The sequence below is a fragment of the Armigeres subalbatus genome, chromosome 2 (assembly GCF_024139115.2).
Source record: "Armigeres subalbatus isolate Guangzhou_Male chromosome 2, GZ_Asu_2, whole genome shotgun sequence".
Classification (NCBI taxonomy): domain Eukaryota; kingdom Metazoa; phylum Arthropoda; class Insecta; order Diptera; family Culicidae; genus Armigeres; species Armigeres subalbatus.
This window is the reverse complement of record NC_085140.1, coordinates 377,898,557-377,919,224: the sequence shown is the minus strand read 5'-3', so window position 1 is coordinate 377,919,224 and position 20,668 is coordinate 377,898,557. Positions and strand designations below refer to the sequence as shown.

General features: G+C 41.6%; 1 long non-coding RNA gene across 1 annotated transcript; it reads left to right on the top strand.

Annotated features, from left to right (window-relative positions):
• The first annotated feature begins 1,312 nt into the window (after window positions 1-1,312).
• LOC134217280 (uncharacterized) lies at window positions 1,313-2,421 on the top strand. Its single transcript, XR_009980975.1, has 4 exons — window positions 1,313-1,442; window positions 1,515-1,647; window positions 1,708-1,843; window positions 2,285-2,421. It is a non-coding gene; the product is annotated as an uncharacterized LOC134217280 (long non-coding RNA).
• Window positions 2,422-20,668: the final 18,247 nt, after the last annotated feature.

Below are 20,668 nucleotides of genomic sequence, written 5' to 3'. Positions count from 1 at the left end.
AGGACGACAGAATCCTTTACGTTTTAGGCGCGGAAGCCTGACGGCTTCACGGGCCGAACCGTGTGCTGGACGGAAAGCAGTTCAAAACCGACGTAGAAAAAGAGAGGTCCTGAACACTTTTTCCCAACTATTAAATCTAGCTCCTGCTAGTAAAGGGGGGGGGGGGTCACTCACTTTATTACACTGCATTTTAAAATTCACGTCGTCAGCACACGGACGCCTGTTTTATTAAGAGGCCGAATAGGAATGGGCGATACCGATACGATATATCGGGAATCGATATTTTCGCTCCGATTAATCGATATTTCGTATCGATTTTTTTAAGTTCGATATTTGACTGTATCGATTTTTTCTAGCGGATATCGGATTTCGATTTTTTGAATTCCAAAAATATAGCACATTAGGCACAATCTGTTAAAAACTGCGAAACAGCGAAACTTTGATGTGCGATTCGATGACCTGAAATGAAAAATCTAAACTAACCCTGTTTTTTTTTTTGCTCGTGCTTTTAATTTTTCGGGCGTATCGATATATCGGAATATCGATGTTTCAACGCCGATATTTTTCGGCATCGATTTTTCGACAATAAAAACATCGATTCGGCAGTATCGATATTTTTCCGAAAAACGCCCATTCCTAAGGCCGAAATTGGGCAATGGCTACTCTTTTATAGCGGCACAATCCCTAACGCTTCTGTGGTAACATCTACTGTTATTGCACAAGAAACGTGAAGGTTCCGACAAAACATCATAAAAACAAAACAAAAATAAACAATTTGTAACCAAACGGTTACACTACCCACCACCCCGATGAAAAAAATGCGAAAGTACGAAGAGATTTGCATTTTTTTTTCAATTCACTCTCTCAAGTCATCTTCGGCCGTCATCGGTTCGTGGATGTAAAACAATTGAAAACTATTACAATATTTACAAAACAACAATTTAAAATTCTAAACTACTCTACTTATATCGCGCGATATCATAATAAAGCTTTACAACAAATTAAAAATATAAATAATAAATATGATAAAATAACAATAACGTACGTGCACCAATATATACAAATTAAAATACAAAAATGAAATAAATTAAAACATGCAAAATATACATAAAACAAATTAAAATCATTAAAATATCCCGTATTATGGGTAGACAACATTATTTATAATATTTACAAGTTGCGCATCGAAAAACAATTTTACAACCCTATTTACAATATATACACCACATTCGATCACATTCGATGTGCACGGCCGAACCCCCTGGCGGGATTGATTCGCCGGCGAGCGAACTGTCAGTGAGTGACAGCTCGCTGAAACGTCATGAATCTGTCAAATCAAACTGACACAGCATATCTATTGTTTATTTATGTTTACGTTATGCTGTGCAGTGACGAAGAAATAATTCAAAGTAAAAAGTGGCACTTTTCCTGTGAATAAATCGGTAAGTAGTACGTACGTTCAGGTAAACATATCGAAGACTGATCTTCATATGTGTTTGTGTGTCTATTTTTAGGTGAATGAAATGATTCACTGTGGGTTGTTGGACTATGCGACCGGAATCTTTTCGTGAAAGATTGGTCCATAGTCAACCCATAACGGTCCCGGGACACCGTGACAGTCATCTTGACTCTGCAAGATGAAATCAGGTAAGTAAAGTGTACACAATAAAATCCATCATATAGTAATGATTGGAATATTTTTATTAGATTTGGCCCATTATCCAAGTTGGGCGATCCCCTTCCAACAACTCCATAGGTGGAGAAAGATGAGGGCAATTTCATTCACCCCTCGCCTCCTTCTCCAATCCTACCAGTGTTGGTATGGATCCCCGTAATAAATCAGGTAAGTGGATCATTTTTTTGCATGCTAGCCTTTTTCAACGACTGATCGGAGTCTTTCATCCGTCGGTCAAACTACATTAGGACTAGACTAACAGCACATAACATATAGGCATCATTGCAGTGAAATGTGGTCCTCCCAGGATTTTGAAACGCTAGCGAACCTAGCGGTTGAAGTCAAGCTTCACTGAACATCGCGCATAAGATAGAGCAGCATCGCATGCTTTGTCGTCTCTTTCTTTCGCCTTGGATACACGGGAGAGCCGTTCGTCGATTGTTGATACACGAAAAGCCTACTTTGAAACTTGGAGTTTGTTCTATGATTCCTATCTGTTTTGTGCTAACAGCTAATTGATTCTCATTACAACTAACACAACCGACTAACAATTCCATTGTCCTTGGGTGTAATAAAATGATTAAAATTGGTTTCTCAAATTCTTTCCAGGTGTTCATCCTTTCGGCGGTGATTGCACCAAGTGACTGGGGGCAAAAAGTAATCCCACACAGCACCGGAACTGGGCAATCTGCCATAGGTAAGAGTGGAAATTGAAATAAATGAGAAATAAAATTGTTTAATTCTTAGTTGGATTTGTTTTTCTTTTTATTGGAAGAAAATACTTTTTGGTGAGCTCCAGGTGTGCGTCCGGAACAGGGAATTTTCATTAAAGAAACAGGTTCCAGAATCGAAGTTATTTTCGTGCACAGTTCTTTGGCCATGGGTTCCGCTTGAAGTTTGTTGTTGGCCTTTTTCCGTCGGATCTTAAATGTCCGGGTTTGCTTTCGTAGGGATTCGGGGTTCGAATATTGGGAATTTGAAGAATGGAAAGCACTACCAGGTAAGTCTCGGGGAAAATCGGATGAAGGAAGCATCGACTTACTGGTGAAATCGGGAGAAAAATATCCAGAAGAAAAGCGTGACACTGGGCTTCTTGTCGTTCCCTTATTGACCAGAAGTTGGTCTTCCGAATTGAATTCGGACTCGCTGAAGGACATATTGTTTTCATCGGAATCGGAACTAGGAATTATCAATTCATAGTTTTCTTCTGGTTCCGACTCCGGTTCCCTGAATTCGCATGTCGCGCTAGATGTAAATAGCGAGAATTGGCATCGCTTGTGACGATGTCCATGTCACGCATAAATAAATTAATTATTCTTTTAATTTTTACGACATCCGCTGGCATCATTATCCCCGAAGTCCTCTGCTCCCGAATGGTATGCAGAGTCTCTTCGAGGTCCAGCTCTAACTCCTCTAGAGGGTAGTTAGGATGCGTCGAAAGTAACGGACAAGGAATCTCCAAAGATTCATCTAAGTCCGATTCGTCCGCATCATATGTCGACGGCTGCCAATTTATTGCAATATAATTGGTTTCAGCCTTTGCTCGTCGCTTGCGTGTCATTGTTTATGAGAATCAGTGGTGGTTAAGTGGGTGAAAACAAAATCATAAAACACAGTGACGGATCAAAACAAAACAAGTTAAAATAAATTGTGCGCGTATGTTGTCAGATTAAATGGACATAAAACGTAAAGCATAATTATGATATATGTTATTAATGTCAATAAACGGTTCACGAAACACAAAATTTGCCAACATCAACGAATTTTTGATCGGAAAAAATGACAATCGATCGCAAATGTGTCCGTGATGTGTTCAGGACCTCTTTTGAAGGCAAAAGCCTCGTGTTAACACTTTTTTTCACATCAAAGTTATGAACAGTGATCTCTATGATAGACATTCGTGCAAGCACGGATCCCTGCCACCTCCCGTCGGCAAAATCGTTAGATTTTTGTATACTACTACGGACCCTTGATTACCGTTCGCGGACTTTTGGCTGGGAGCCAATTGAAACTACTATTTCCTGAATCGTCAACAATCAATAGCCAGGCCAGACCAAGACACAAGAGACTCTCCGGCAATCCCAGGGTCGGCTAACTACTGGGTAATCAAGGGTTTTTCGCGGTAAACAAAAAATAACAACACAGAACTTCCACTTTCCTTGTATAATTTTATTTTTCCTATTTGTGGCGTGTGCGTGTTGTTCTGTGTAATCAAATTGTGTGTTAATTTGTTAAGTGTGACCTATTTTAAACGTTGGTACCGGTACATACCGCTGCTGCTGTTGGTGACGGGAGCAGAATGGCCGACACAGCGACTCCTGTCCAGCTGTGCGACCAGAAATCTCGCCGGAATAGCGGGGCGAGCGGCTATGCGGACGATTCTCGTCCGACGGGGCCAGCGGGCGTTGCTGGACGATGGTGGGCAGGCGTCTCCCTCGTAGGCGCGATCGACCGGCCGTGGCTTAGCCACCTTGGACGGCCGAGAGGGGAACTCCTCCTTGACGATTAGGGCTCAACGGCTCGAGGAATCGTCCGATGAAGGACGACAGAATCCTTTACGTTTTAGGCGCGAAAGCCTGACGGCTTCACGGGCCGAACGGTGAGCTGGACGGAAAGCAGTTCAAAACCGAGGTAGAAAAAGAGAGGTCCTGAACACTTTATCCCAACTATTAAATCTAGCTCCTGCTAGAAGGGGGGGAGGGTTCACTCACTTTATTAAACTGCACTTTGAAATTCACGTCGTCAGCACACGGACGCCTGTTTTATTAAGAGGCCGAAATTGGGCAATGGCTACTCTTTTATAGCGGCACAATCCCTAACGCTTCTGTGGTAACATCTACTGTTATTGCACAAGAAACGTGAAGGTTCCGACAAAACATCATAAAAACAAAACAAAAATAAACAATTTGTAACCAAACGGTTACAAGGTCATTTAGCTGTATAGTTGATTTATAAGTGAGAAATTAGGAATGAGAAGAGAGACGTCTCACTACTCACTTAGCGCTTGTCACTTTTTACAGTTGAAAGTGACAAATGAGGAGTGAAACGTGTCACTTATCACTCCTCATTTCACAGTTTTCACTGTGAAAAAGAGGAGCGCAAAGTGAGCAGTGTGACGTCTCACTTTCCACTTTGCGCTTCTCACTTTAAGCAGCGAGACGTGAGAAATTAGGAGTGAAAAGTGAGACGTCTCATCACTTTTGACAGCGATAAGTGATAAATGAGGAGTGAGAACTGAGACGACTCACTTCTCTTTCCTCATTTCTCACTTCTCACTGTCAAAAGTGAGTAGTGCGAAGTGGGTAGTGAGATGTCTCTCTTCTCATTCCTAATTTCTCACTTTTCAATAAACTATTCGGTTAAATGACCTATTCGGCCAAATGACCCATTCGTCCAAACGACCCTTTCGGCCAAACGACCCGTTCGGTCAAATGACCCTTTCGGCCAAATTACCCTTTCGGCCAGATGACCCCTTTTTTTTTTTGTTGGGGCGTAGAACCACTGCGTCCATTGAGTTGAACTTTTGTGGTATACCCCTGATTACTAATAACTATTCGCATCTTCTAGGTTGATCGCCATTTGTCAAGTAAACAACCTAAGACGCGTATTTTCCCAGTCCGGTATAATTGAGTTAATAAAACCCACTACCTTTCCAGGATTTGCAGTCCAAATATCTCCTGGTTACATAAAGCCACTATTTAGAAATTTAGATCTACCCTTGTATAATGCATCACAACTGCAAAGCAGATGTTCCGAGGTTTCACGTTCCATGTTACAGAAACGACAGATATCATTCTGAATCTGGCCAATATTTGATGACCCTTTCGGCCTAATGACCCTTTCGGCCAAATGACCTTTTCGGCTGATTGACCCATTCGGTCAAATAACCCATTCGGCCAAACGACCCTTTCGGCCAAACGACCTTTTCGGCAAAACAACCCTTCGGTCAAATGACCCTTTCGGCCAAACAACCCTTTCGGCCTAATAGTCTGTTCGGCCTAATGGTCTGTTCGGCCAAATGGTATATTCGGCCAAACAACTTGCGGCCTAGTGGTATTCGGCCAAATGGCTTTCGGCCGGGAGCGGGCCATTCTAATCTAATCTAATCTCATATTTGCGTAGCCAATACTTGAAAGCATCCTGGAAGATGACGGTTTCTATATTCCGTCATTTTTCTTTTCATATGGCCAGGCCAACTACGCAGATGTACCGCAGAGATGACTCCTAGATACCGAGCGACTCCAGGCATGCCTAAAGTTCCCCAATAGGTTGGAATCGAAAGGGTAGGAAGAAAGCGTGGACCTCCCGTACCAAACGCTTCCAAATAATATTCACTGACGAACAAAAGTATTCGTCGTGTTTTCATAAAGAATACCATGAAAACATGACGAATACGTACGTCCATCAGTGCAGATACCTAATATAAATTATATAATATAAAATATGTTTGTAAGGTTGTGTATGTGTGTAATCGTGTGTTATGTGCATATACGTGTATATGTGTATGTGTGTGTATACGCTGTTGGACAAAAGTATTCTTCATGTCCTCACAGAAATTACTGTAAAAACATGACGAATACCCAAGTCCATCAGTATATATACATGTGTGTGTGTGTGTTTTTTTACTTTTTAAGGTGTTTTGTATGTGTATATTTGTATATGTGTATATGTCCATGTATGCCTTTCGTTTGGGCGGGTGCGAGTGTCTTTAAGTGTAAATCAAAATCTTACCTCTTTGCCCAATAATCCTTACGCTGAACATGTTTGCGCATTTGCAATGGATTGATCGAATTATTAGCAAGGGCATTGCCTTGACAACAATCGATCAACCTTTTGCTCGCACGAACATGTTTGCAGCTCCAGCACTTCTTCATAAACCGCGGTCAATGCTCTGGTTCTATGGTTCTACTTTTAGTGCGAATCACCGCACAAAAGTAGAGCGTAAAACCAACCGCACTGGACGACGGTCAAAACGAGACTCTCCACTTTCGGCCGGGAGCGGGCCATTTGGCATTAAGTCATTTGGCATAACGCCATTTGGCATAAGGTCATTTGGCATAAAGGCCATTTGACATAACGGTCATTTGGCATAACGGACAGTCGGCATAATTGTGGGGGTCTTTGGCATACCGAACATTTGGCATAATTTTTCTTTCCGTTCACTAAATGGTGACTAAGTGGTGCGGGAAACACCCCGGAATAGTAAATATAACACCCGTCGATATTACGGAGAAAATGAAAAATTTGGATAGCTTCGCGGAAATAACGCGCAGAACGCAATCCTCGCATAGAACAAATTTTACAAAGTGTGCGTTGGATTGAACATGATACCAAAGCAACTGTCATGAAGCCCAGAAAGTTGACTGGCGTGTTTACACGCGTACATAACATGTAAGGACTGACCATCAGTATCCTGTCGGTGTCAACTAACACGATAGGACTGGTCCCTAATATGCAGTGTAGTGGTAGAACAAAGAAAAGAATAGAAGAATGTCATACAGTTTCATGCCCTGAAAGATTTTGATGTTGTTTTATCGGTGGCTAACTGAATCTGCACAGCCTTTCTTTCTCACCGGGAGGCCATCGTGTCATGATTTTGACCAGTTCGCTTCGAACGGCAAACGATCGTTCTGGTAGGTCCTCCCCCTGCTGATGAAAGCAGCTAATCGAAATTTACAAGAGCTCTCTGTTAAAACCCAACCACGTCTTAGACAAGTTCTACAACTCGTAGTGACCAAGGGAAGGGTTTTTGAGCATCTCGGGCATAGTCCTTCATCTTTGTGTTTCTCCACATTAAATTAAATAAAGAAATGTCATAGATATAAATATAAACAAAACATCACACATTTAGCATTAGCTGCCTTTGATCAAAAACCTGGAAAATATTCACTGGAGGCGCTTTAAATTTTCCAGGATTCCCAATTTTTCTTGCAATGCGTAATAACAATATTGGAAAGAATGTATTTGTAATGCAATGCAAAAGTAGGCGCATCCCCGGATTAGAACAGTGGTGGATGTAATCCCCTCTTTAGAAGTAGGCGTATGGCCGGATTATGGCAATTGAGGATATGATACCTTCTTTAAAAGTGGGGGTGTGTCCGTATTATGACAATGAAGGATGTGATCCATTCTGTAAAAGTAGGTGCTTTTCCGGATTATGGCAATGGAGGATATGATTATTATTTATTTATTCAGACTAAGGCCGAAGTGGCCTGTGCGGTATATAAGAGTCTTTTCCATTCTGCTCGGTCCACGGCTACACGTCGCCAACCACGCAGTCTACGGAGGGTCCGCAAGTCATCTTCCACCTGATTGATCCACCTTGCCCGCTGCGCACCTCGCCTTCTTGTGCCCGTCGGATCGTTGTCGAGAACCATTTTCACCGGGTTACTGTCTGGCATGGAGGATATGATCTCTTATTTGAAAGTAGGCGCTTGCCCGGATTAAGGTCATGGTGGATGCGATCCCTTCTTTGAAAGTAGGCGCTTGCTTGGATTATGGCAATGGAGGATGTGATACCTTCTTTAAAAGTAAGCGCATGCCCGGATTAACACCATGGTGGATGCGATCCATTCTTTAAAATAGGTGTTTGTATGGATTATGGCAATGGAGGATGTGATCCCTTCTTTAAAAGTAGGCGCTTGCCCGGATTATGATAATGGTGGAGTGATTTATTCTTTAAAAGAAGGCGCTTGCCCGGATTGAGGTCATGGTGGATGCGATCCCTTCTTTGAAAGCGCTTGCTTGGATTATGGCAATGGTGGATGTGATTGGCATTCGCATTAGCATTAGCATTTAGCAGTTCGTACAAATTCTTAGGTGATACAAGTCAAGACTATTGTAAGAGAGTAGCATCACTTTCATCCGTTACCACATAAATTGATTTGGAATTAATCACTAACTCTTATGGAAACAATGTACTCTCCAAAAGACGAGATCTGTCCTGGCCACGTCCTTGCGAATGCTTAGGAAGGGGAAAGATGGTTTGTTGGACACCTACTTAAGAAAGATGCACAGAACTCTACGACCTCTCATAGGTGCCACGGGAGGTTTTGGGGTTGTGTGGAAGGTTATAACAGTAGGAATCATTTTGGTATAACGTGAAACACAGAAAGAACTAAGATAGAAATACAAAGTAAGAAAGGGACGAGCCTGGAATTGAACCCACGACCTTCTGCTTATGAGGCAGAAGCGGTAGCCGCTAGACCACCGAGCTCGTCTTATGACAATGGTGGATGTGATTCCTTCTTTAAAAGAAGGCGCTTTCCCGGATTAAGGCAATGGTGGATGTTAACCCCTTCTTTAAAAATAATCACTTGCACGGATTATGGCAATGGATGATTTGTTCTTCAAAAGTAGGCGCTTGTCCGATTGAAGCAATGGTGGATGTAATCCCTTATTTAAAAGTAGGTGTGTACCCAGAATTCTGGCAATGGTGGATGTGATCCCTTCTTTAAAGGTAGGCCCTGCCCGGATTATGGCAATAGTGAATGTGACTCCTTCTTTATAAGTAGGTGCTTTCCGGGAATAAATCAATGGTAGATGTGATCTCTTCCCAGAGTAGCACAATTTAGATTGATTTGGTTGCAACAACTCATATGGGGTCTGAGTCATTTGGCATAAAGTCATTTGGCATAACGCCATTTGACATAAGGTCATTTGGCATAATGGTCATTTGGCATAACGGACATTTGGCATAATTTCGAACTGTAAAAGCGAAAGGGATATTTCATGTATTATTTAGCGTAGATAAAGTAGGTCGAGACTGTTTTCTGATAAATTTAGACTGATGGTAGACATTTTCCGAAAGAACGAAATAACAAAACGGTAGAATTACTTCCGAGTAGGGTGGTCGGTATTGGCCATTTTTGCCAAATACCGGTTTTCGGTATTTGATGGAGTCAATACCGGTAATACCGGTAGAATACCGGTTTTTGCGAAAATTTCAGGTAGTGAAAGAAAAACTTTTGATTTGGACTTCTGAATGAAAAACAATCTTTGTTGACAAACTTCAAATGTTAAAATCATTGCTTGTTGAGCTGGGCAAAGCGAAACTTAAGTAGACATTACATACTGAGCGACTCATCTCCCAATCCGCAATGGATTTTGTTAGCAATGTTGCCAACTACTGGTTTAACCGAAGTAGGACGAATGGTTCCAAGACCGTCGAAAATCAGTGTCAAATATTTGCCCTTAATCCCTTCCGATTCATAGTAGGAGAATTCCTTGGTATGCACGGATCCTTTCGAAATATTGGCGGAAATTTCTGTGGCTTGATTTAATAATAGTTCCAACGCAAATTGAAACGCCACGTCGGCTTCATATAGAGTGCAGAACTCACAGAGCAGTAGTTCCACAACAGCTTGAACAGGTTCGAGGGCTTGAATTATTTCAGCGTGCCTTGACATCAGAAACTAATTCAAATTATTTTCCGAATTCAGAACGTACATATTTTTGCAGAAAATTGTTTCTCACAGGTGATCTACAGAAAAGAACTACTACGGCTCGTACCGTTTTCACAATTTCATACATTGCGGGAAAATTCTGGACGATATCAACAATGTTCATTGAAGAAAAAGTCAGATTTTTTATACTCACAGCAAAATTTTAAATACCGAAAATACCGGTTTCTTCCGTCTCTAATACCGGTATTTTCGGTACCCAAAATTGGCCGGTAATACCGGTATTACCGGTTTCGGTACTACCGGTTAGACCACCCTACTTCCGAGGAAGGGATCACATCCATCATTGACTTATGTTTATGTTTATGTTTCATTGAATTATTCCACATGCTACTTTTAAAGTAGGGATTGCATCCACCATTGCTTCAGCCCGGACCACCCCTAGCAGCACACATGTTCCACATTGGTTACTGCCACTTATATGCGACCAGATTTAGTCACAATAAAGTTGCTGCAACTATTTTTGTCTAACTTGTGCTGCTCGGGACCTTAAGACTTAAGACCACCATCCACCATTGCCTGAGTCCGGGCAAGCGCCTAACTTTAAAAACTTAAGCAATACACTTGTCGTAGACGAGTTACTAAATCCAATCAAATCACATATGGATATGAGTTACTGCAACCAAATCATTCTGAATTGTGCTGCTCGGGGAAGAGACCGCATCTACCATTGATTTATTCCCGGCAAGTGCATACTTATGAAGAAGGAGTCACATCCACCATTGACATAATCCAGACAGGGCCTACTTTTAAAGGGATCATATCCACCATTCCCGAGCAGGAGCGACGACCTTGATAAAATAAATTGGTAAGAATTAGCCTTACATACATAAGAGGTAAAATACCAAACAATCTTTCTAAAAATTAATATGCAAAATATTTAAGGCTTTACAAGAATTGAAATTTTCAATAGCTTATCGTTAAAAATCTTATGTTTCAATGGAATTGGCAAATTGCTGGAGAGTGTCGAGTCGATTGATATATAAATCTTAAAAATCCATCGAAAGATAAAGGCGCTAGTATCGTTCGAAATCTTCCCTTTCAACGCTCTCGATTTCCAAAAATCTAAATGACACACAGTATATTAAAGAAAGACGTAAGTCCTACGTCAAAAAAACGATGATCTTTGTTCTCAAAGTCATTCCAAAGTTAAGATCCATTTGTTCAGCAGGTAAACTACCCTTGATATAAAGTTTATAGCAACTTCTTATCAGTCAGGTGCTTGATTATTATCTGCATGGTTTATAGTTTAGGAATTACCGAATACGACGTTCTACTGATAACGGATAGCAAGTCATTATGAACATACGAACCAAAATTTAGATATGTTGTCATACGATAATCTAAGAGCTCAAAACATCACATTTGGACGAACATAGATTGTAAATCGTAAGCATGGCCGACTATGATGGGTTTACTATCGGTTTTAAACCGAGTTGACATTGTAGACCAATTCATCTGAAATCTTTAGTGATTTGATATATTTAGAACATTCGATTTTGTCATATCTACACCAATTGGTCTAAATTACAGAATGATTTAGAGAACTAAGGATATCCAAATTGGGCTTATCTAGCTTAATGGATTGCTATTGGCTATGTATCGAGCCCAGTTGCCTTGCTATATTAGATGGTCTGATTTGTAGAATGATTTGGATAAATAAGAACATTCGATTTGGATCTTTGAGGGCCAGTAGCCAGACACAATGGATTGCTTCAGGCTTTGTATCAAGCACAGTTGACTTGAAAGATGATCCAATTCATCTTTTCAGCTTCAGAATTATTTGATAAGCTCTCCAAATTGAATGTATATAAATCGCAAATCATGCGTATGGCCTCTAAGGAGCTGTATGGACTGGACATCATGGGTTAATATTGTCTCTGCACTGAGCCCAGTTGACTTGATAGACAAATTCTTCTGAACTCCAGAATGATTCGGAGAATATAGAACATCCGGTTTGGACATCTAAGTCGTAAGCCATGCACTTGGCCTCTAAGGGCCTGCATGAATTGCTATTGGCTTTGTATTGAGCCCAGTTGACATGGTAGATCAATTGGTTTGAGCTGAAGAATGATTTGGAGAACATAGAACATCCAGTTTGGATATTTCTAGATCGTAAATCACGCGCATGGCCTCTGAGGGCCTGTATGGACACCATGGGTTACTATTGTCTTTGTATTGGGCCCATTTAACTAGGTTGACCAATCCATCTGAACTCCCGAGTTATTTGCGCCAATCATATTTACAGCTATTTGAAAAAAAAAAAACTTTTATTCGAAGAAAAACCTTAATAACTTTTAAACCACATGAGATATCAAATAGCCAAGTACGTGAAAAGTTGCGTCTTGTAAAGCTGTAAAAGTGGTTTGAACACCACATTGCTGAGAAATTTGAAATAACAAAAAAGCCGAAGCAAAAAAAATGTTTTTCAAGGGGCACCCTAAGTGAATTAGGGATAATTGCTGTAAATCGGTAAATTTAAGAGCTAGAGAAACATTTTTTCAGCAAAATGTTTGGAAACTAGCTGAGCTACAACTTTGTATATCTATATCCAAAGGGAGCTACCGGTTAGCTGTCTCTGACGGCGACAGCACTCAAGTGAAATTTCCATGCAATGTTCGGACTCATGTGGTTGCTGTTAATGATTAGAAAGGTGTATTATGAAAGAGAAATCATTTCTTTTGGGCACACTGTATTAGAAGAAAAAGTAGATTGCAAAATAACGACGTTGGTTGCGTTCTCGCAACATCAGTAGCAATACTAAAGAAAAGTTGCTTGGGTAACAGAATCACAAGCGCTCGTCGGAGACGATGTAGAAAATTATTCGCAAGGATGACAAATCATTGAGTGGCAGACGTTGGCATCAGAAGCAGTCAAATGATATTTTATTTCCTGATTCAGATTAGTTTTCTGGTTGTGATTGGAAAGGCGCATTGATGGAAACAAATTGATAGCTTTCAGAACAATAATTTTAACACAAGTGAAGAAGAATTTTCTTCAAAGTGGAAATTATAATGGCTAGGCGACGCAGAAAATTGCCTTGTGACTCCGCTACCGACGCCAAATTTCTGCCGTCGCCAAACGTCTAAAGAATTTGAAGAAAATTAATTTCGGATCAACCAATTTTGTGTAAAATAATGATGCTTTAAAGAACAGATTTACTCTCCATAAAAATGCTCCACATAATTCTAAAGGTGAACATCGATTCCACCGCGATAGATCAATCATACAGATTATTACAATCAACTAATGAAATTTTCTGAAACTGAACAAATTCCTCTCGGCATTCGGTGATTTTTTATGCATTACTTCTATAAAATTAATAAAGAAAAACCTATTTGACACTGCTCCTCTGCAGCCTACCACATTCATTCGTTCTAATTAAGATTCCGCCGATTTTTCGTCGTCATTGTCACCATCATCTTTATTAAGTTGTGTACACGAGCAAATATCGAATACACTAGGTGTTGTTAATTTTGCGCTTTTCCAACGTGTTCGATGCCTCGTCATACATGATTCACCCGAAAGATGCCAGCCGTGCTAACCCGAACGACCGACAACATCCATCGACCGAAATTGCTACCAGGCAGGGCTTTGTCAGGTTATTTGCCCTCATCTTCTTAATTAATAACTTCTTCAATAATCCAAAAGCTTATGAATAATTAATTTTTATTGTTTTCCTCCGGGGACTGCAAGCCACCACACGAACGACGACTATGCTGCGAAGTGCTTGTTGGAGTCGATGTTCCTTCCCGGAATCGGGGGGGGAGGTCGAGTATAGCTCATTGGCCCGCTCCCGCTGGCACACTCTCCCGATCTGAGGGGTGTCATTGTCAGTCGGCTCGTTTCGAGGAAAGACCATACTTGCGGTGCTGCTATTACCATTAGTGTTTGCGTCGATGGCGATGTCGTCTTCTAAGCGCGGTTGCCTGCGATGATGTTCACCATCTTCATCATGATGATCATTATCGTCGTTGTCGGTGCACGGTGTCGTCGTGCAGTGGCGAAAGCTAATCTTTGAAATTTCCGATGAGAAGAAACTTGGCTGACGCTTTTTGTTCGAATATTGGTTTGTATGTATGGAAAATTACAAAATTTTCTCTTTTATAGCCACTTTCCAAAATAAGATCTATCGTTCACACAATATGCTTTCATTTCATTTATTTAGTTTATATCTAAACAGATAACTCTGAATCAACAATTCGACGCCACAATACACGGTTCGAAGCCGCATCTCTTCATCCTCGAATGCGCACCACGCTCGCCAAGTCGTTTTGCACCTGGTCGCCCAACACGCTCGCTGCGCTCCACGTCGTCTCGAACACCATCGTCCGGCATTCTTGCAACATGTCCTGCCAATCGTACCCTTCCGGCTTTAGCTACCTTCTGCATACTGGGCTCGTCGTAGAGCTGGGCGAGCTCGTGGCTTATTCTTCACCGCAACACACTGTCTTTTACGCACCGCCAAAAAGTGTCCTAAGCACACAATATGCTAAAACCCTGATTTATTCAACATCAATCGATCGATCAATTTATTCGATGTTCCTGTGAAAATAATGAGTCCATACTAGCCTGGAATATTTGCATGCAGTTCCCGATGAAGAAATATTGAAATGCAGTCATAAATATAGAAATAAAAAATACTATAGCAATTTTGCCCTTGTCCCTATCTACAAAGAGCAAAGATGTTGAGAACTTTTCAAACTGCGATTTTATTGTATGTTTCAAATGCATGTCATGAAACGTTTAGGAATTGATTTCATTAACAAACTAATTTAACCGAATACAGAATCAACGAAACAATGAAAACATTATGTAAGTAATTGAATTTTTATTCTAGAACAACTTATTGATTTTATTTCCATTATGTAAAAATGACAAAGGTGTGCATGTTGGAAAAGCGAACGTACGAATAATTGAAATCGGTTTAATACCGCGATTCCGTCAATATGTTACTTGAAAAATTCTGTTGCATATATGTATATCCTACTCGTTCATATCCGAATTGGTAAATCCTATAAAAAAATTCGAATTATTCTTTTGGATGCGCCAAATGCACTCCGTCTTGTTTCCGATCAGCTAGTTATTTTCTTCTATCCGATTATTTTATTTTCCATTCTGCGTTCTAGAATAAATTCGTCGTCCCGCTACTGATCGACATAATTAAATAAGTGATTTAATCAAAGAATGCAGATATAAACTTCAAATTGACGAAATCGTCTGGAAAATTTCCATTTCCAATCTTATTTCATTTCCTGCATAGCTTGCCAGTTAGCCAGCCGGATCCGCTTTCTGTCTTTAGTTTTCTGTATGCTTTTAGAGGATACCATCATGTGAGTTTTGTCGCATCACCATAGAACTGGTCGTCCGTGGCAGTAGTTGACTGAATCTGTGGGAGAGAGACCACCCTGCGTTTGTTCATTTTTTCCGCTTCCGTACGTATTTAATTTTGTGGTAATATATTAAACGGTTTGATGAGCTTCTTCCGTAAGCAACAATTGATGCCACAGAAAGATATGAGTGATGATAACCTACATTACACTAGGGGTATTTGTGTGAACAATATTGTAAACATTTGGTGTTACGGATTATAAATTAGCTATTGTGTAAGAAAATCGACGTTAGGAATAGAACCAGTTTTTTCTGCAATTTTTTTTTGTGCAACTAAAACTAAATATTTTTCTTAACCGATTCAATGGGCCGATATGACCCAAACATGAAATCTGCTGTCCATATTCGGTTTTAAGAGATAGATCTTCCTTGAGCAAAGTTATTCAAAATTGATTGTTTCATCCCGGAAAAACTTTGGATATATATGGTCGGGGTTCTGCCAAAACACACCAAGCGCCAACAAAAAATCATCCATTTTTCTGCCCAAACTTTCGTTTAGCGGGTGTACTTGATCGCAAATCATATCGAATATCCCCAAACCTCATAACTGAGGATATCATACATTAAATATACGTATGAGTTGATATAAAATGATTCCCGTGTTTCTTGTGCGAACAAAATATTACGAGTCAGTCAAAAAGCCGCTTGGTGCGGTTTGGCTGAGCCCCGACCATGTGGTTATAGGTGAAACGATGATCTAGGACATCAAAACTATCCTTGAGTTGTGATCTCGATGTTCTAAAGAATAAACATGAAGATAGGCAATGTCTCCACCAATAATTGTTTTGAGTTGGATAAGCTCCTAACGACAACATCACACCATCATGGATACTTTACAGTATTACTAGATATCTACGACAATCCAAACTGTCCTCAAGTTCAGATATTGATACTCTAAATAATCAACATGAAGATATGCTATGTTCCCCCATTGGTATGACTTGGATTAGCTTCTAGGGACATCATTGCCATCATGCCATTATGGCCACTATATAGTATTATAAGAATATTCACGACAATTCAAACTGTTTTTCTGCCACTAGATTTAATTTTTAAACTACTTACAACGAATGGTTATACTTTCTCTTACCTTATAAATAGTTTCCGTACAGCGATACTTTTTCACTGTAAACTATGGTTTTATTCTTCTCATATTATTTCCGTTTCTGCGAACATTACTTTAATGAAATATTCGCATCTCATTTTTTGTTAGGGGTATTGTGGGTAAAACCGACGCTGCGGGAATAAAAAGATTAGGATATAAATATCGTCATTGGACGTGACCACGGGTCTAGGGGTAAGAATAAGTCATCAAGGATAATCCACAAGTCGGATAGCAAAGCATTCAAAGAGGATCCGCATATTTTAGTTTTTTTGATCTTATATTCAATCGATTCTCTAGTGTTATTCTTTTTGCCTTTCTCGTACATTTTCACCCCTTTTGATAGTTTGATACTCACGAAATTTTTCATTTCTATTACTTTACTGTACCATATACTTATTCGTTGCCATAAACAAGTTAAAGAAATCATATTTGAATGTTGATCAGTATTGACATGAGTTAGTAAATTTATTACTCACATTTACACACTTCATATATGTTTCACCCAAACTATCACAGTAACTTAAGAAAATATGATATGGATGGTTTCAAATATAAATAATTTTGTTCAACCATCGTTTCTGAGTGACCCCTACACATGAATTTCTAGCACAAATATCTTGTCGTTAAATATTAATCAAATTATGTTGTAACATCAACTGAAGTTGTTTCGATGTTCGATCCCGATCCGACTTGGTGTGTCAGTTTAACCCTCATAGGGTGTCGATCTTGCCGGTTTGCTTGAAAATGGACTGTTCCTATTTTATTCAATTCAAGGCTTAATCGACAGCAGGCCTAGGCGAGTTGATTTTCTTCTGATATTATTTTTTTTTGCAATTTTACATTTTCCATATTTTTATGTGTTAGATTTGGGGGACCGAAAAACTCGCGGTTTGATCGAGGTTAAAAAGCACAATTGAGAAAATCTCAAAGCCCAATAAAATTGTTCGCAAAGGTGACATGGGACTACGTATTCCTCTGATATCAACTATTAATGCTGGTCCTGAAAGTTTCAATTCATTCATTATTTTTTTTATAAAAGAATTGTCTTTTGACTTAAAGTAAGTATTATCGAAGAATCACAATTATAGAGTTAACGCAATACAGCCGTCATTCGCTCTTTTATGGTGAAACTTCAAGTTGCCGCCCCAATAACATTATTTAAAGCAAATTCTTCTACATTTTAACCAACATTTTACAGTCCGAATCTTGCTGGAAAGTTTCACTTACTGCTGACATTTTCTCTCAGCACTAATCCTCATATGAAGCTCTATATTAGTGGAGTGGCTTTATAACTACGGTGAACTCTTCCTTACTCGATATTGAAGGGACCGTCGAGTTAGGAAACACATTTATATTTTTGCCTTTCTCGTATACTAAGTATACGGTAAAGGCTATATGATCGCTCCAAAAACAAACTTTTTATAGAAGGCCCGGAGACCCATAGTGTTATATACCAATCGACTCAGTTCGACGAATTGATGTGATGTCTGTGTGTGTGTGTGTGTGTGTGTGTGTGTGTGTGTGTGTGTGTGTGTGTGTGTGTGTGTGTTTTTTTTTTTACAAGGGTTAAAGGCCATCAAAATCTGCGCGACAGACACCTTGAGCATCCACACTATGCTCGAAGGCGAACAGGGATGGGCTCCTCCCGACCTGCTAAAATGTGCCTCCCGGATAAACCGGGTCCCTTATACTCCTTGCCTCGATCCCCCAGGACCACGGGATGCTGCGACTACTTCGGGGGCTGTGCTCATGCACTTCTTCTAAAATTCCGGCCCCTAGCTTAGGCTAGTTCGCCGACTGGCTTGCTGAGATCCACTGCTACGTTGTCTCGATCCTCGGCGGTCGTACCGCAAACTTCCTCACTCGAATCCTCCTGACTTCCCCCGGCGTCGAGGGTGGTCCACCAGTTCCGGTGAAGGAAACTTCCGCACTGATGGTGCCCCGACTACCGGCGGCTATCGCAGGGGACGCTTTCGCGCATTGCGCCGTCTTCGTCTTCGGGTTGCAGAGGTGGTCCGACAGTTCCGGTGGTGGATGACGTCCGCACTGGCGGTGCCCTACATACCCGAAGCACTTCCTTCTTCTTTCTTCTTTCTTCAGCAGGTTGGCAATTCAAGTGCCGAGGTCGGTCCAACGATTCCGGTTGGCAGAAGACTTCCGGTTCGCTGGCGCCCCGACGACCCGAAACCAAACACTGCTCACTGTGCTGGATTTCGCTCCAAACCGACGCTTATTTGCTGGTCCCTTCTCCATTGACGCTGCAGCTCTGACAGTATTTGCGTCACGACTCTGCTTACTGCATTCCACGTACCCTCATCGCGACACATTCGCTCTGCGATGTTGTCCGCCCGTAGGGCAGGCATTCCTCTACGTACTTCCGCAAACCTTGGGCAATCGAATACCACGTGTTCTGGAGTCTCCTCTATGTTGATACACGCCGGGCAGGATGGCGATGACGCATGGCCACACCGATGCAGATAGTGACGGAAACAGCCATGTCCGGAAAGGAACTGTGTGAGGGAAAGTTCACCTCTCCATGCTCCCTATACACCCACGTCGACACATTGGGGATGAGCCGGTGGGTCCACCTTCCATTATCCGCATTGTCCCACTCCTGCTGCCACTTCACCATAGAGTCCAGTCTCACCGTCTTCCTCACATTTCTGGTATCTCTCCGTTGGTAACACTCGATATCCTCTGCTAGGGTTATGCAGATTGGAATCATCCCTGCGATAACGCAAACTGCCTCCGAGGAAATGGTTCGGTACGCACTCGCGACTCGAACGGCCATTAGGCGAAACACGCTGTTCAACTTTCTGCGGTTACGTTTCGTCTTGAGCGCAGCTCCCCAGGCTGGAGCTCCGTACCTCAGTATCGAGGATGCTACTGCTGCCAGAAGACGCCTACTGCTGCTTTTAGGACCACCCACGTTCGGCATGATCCTTGCAAACGCACTGACCATTTTAGATGCCTTTTCGCAGGAATAGTCTACATGGGTGTTGAAATTCAACCGGTCGTCGATCATCACTCCTAGATGCCTCAAAGCCCGCACGGACGGTATGTTGTGCCCTCCTATGGTAAGCTGGATCCGCTGGATCTCGCGGCAGTTGCTAACCAGCATCACTTCTGTTTTGTGGTGAGCAAGCTGCAGTTTGACTCCATTCATCCAGTTTTCAACTGCGTCGGTCGTCTCCGCCACCAGCATTTCTACCTCTTCCAGCGACTCTCCGGTTATCGTTAGAACGACATCATCCGCGAATCCGAAAATCTTCACGCCTTTGGGCAACTTCAGTTTTAGAACTCCGTTATACATAATGTTCCACAGCGTCGGGCCTAGAATGGAACCTTGCGGAACACCTGCGGTAACCCTAATCGACTTCTGCCCCGAATTCGTTTCGTAAACCAGGATCCGGTTCTGGAAGTAACTTTCAATGATTCTACACAAGTAGTCAGGAACCCGCATACCGTGCAGCGCTGCGGCGATAGCCTCCCAGCTGGCACTGTTAAAAGCGTTTTTGACGTCAATCGTTACTACAGCGCAGAATCGATTGCCGCGCCTCTTCTTCTTGGCCGCTTTCTCTGAAACTTCAATGACCGTCCTGATTGCGTCCACCGTCGATCTGCCTTTTCGGAATCCGAACTGCATTTCCGATAAGCCGGTCTCGCCTTCAGTGAACTGCGTCAGCCGATTAAGGATAATCCTTTCCAGAAGCTTCCCCAGTGTATCCAGCAGGCATATGGGCCTATACGATGCTGGATTCCCCGGCGGTTTCCTGGTTTCGGCAGCAGCACTAGTTTCTGGATCTTCCACCTATCCGGAAAGTTACCATCTGCTAGGCATTTCTGCAGCACCATCCTAAACAAATCTGGAAACGCCAGTATCGCAGTTTTTAGAGCTACGTTTGGAATTCCATCCGGACCCGGAGCTTTCTTCATCTTCAGACCTTTCGCCACTGATGACAGCTCGTCGTTGGAGACTTGCATACCTGCAATGGTTACTCCGTCTTCATCTACGTACGGTGTAGGTGGCCACAT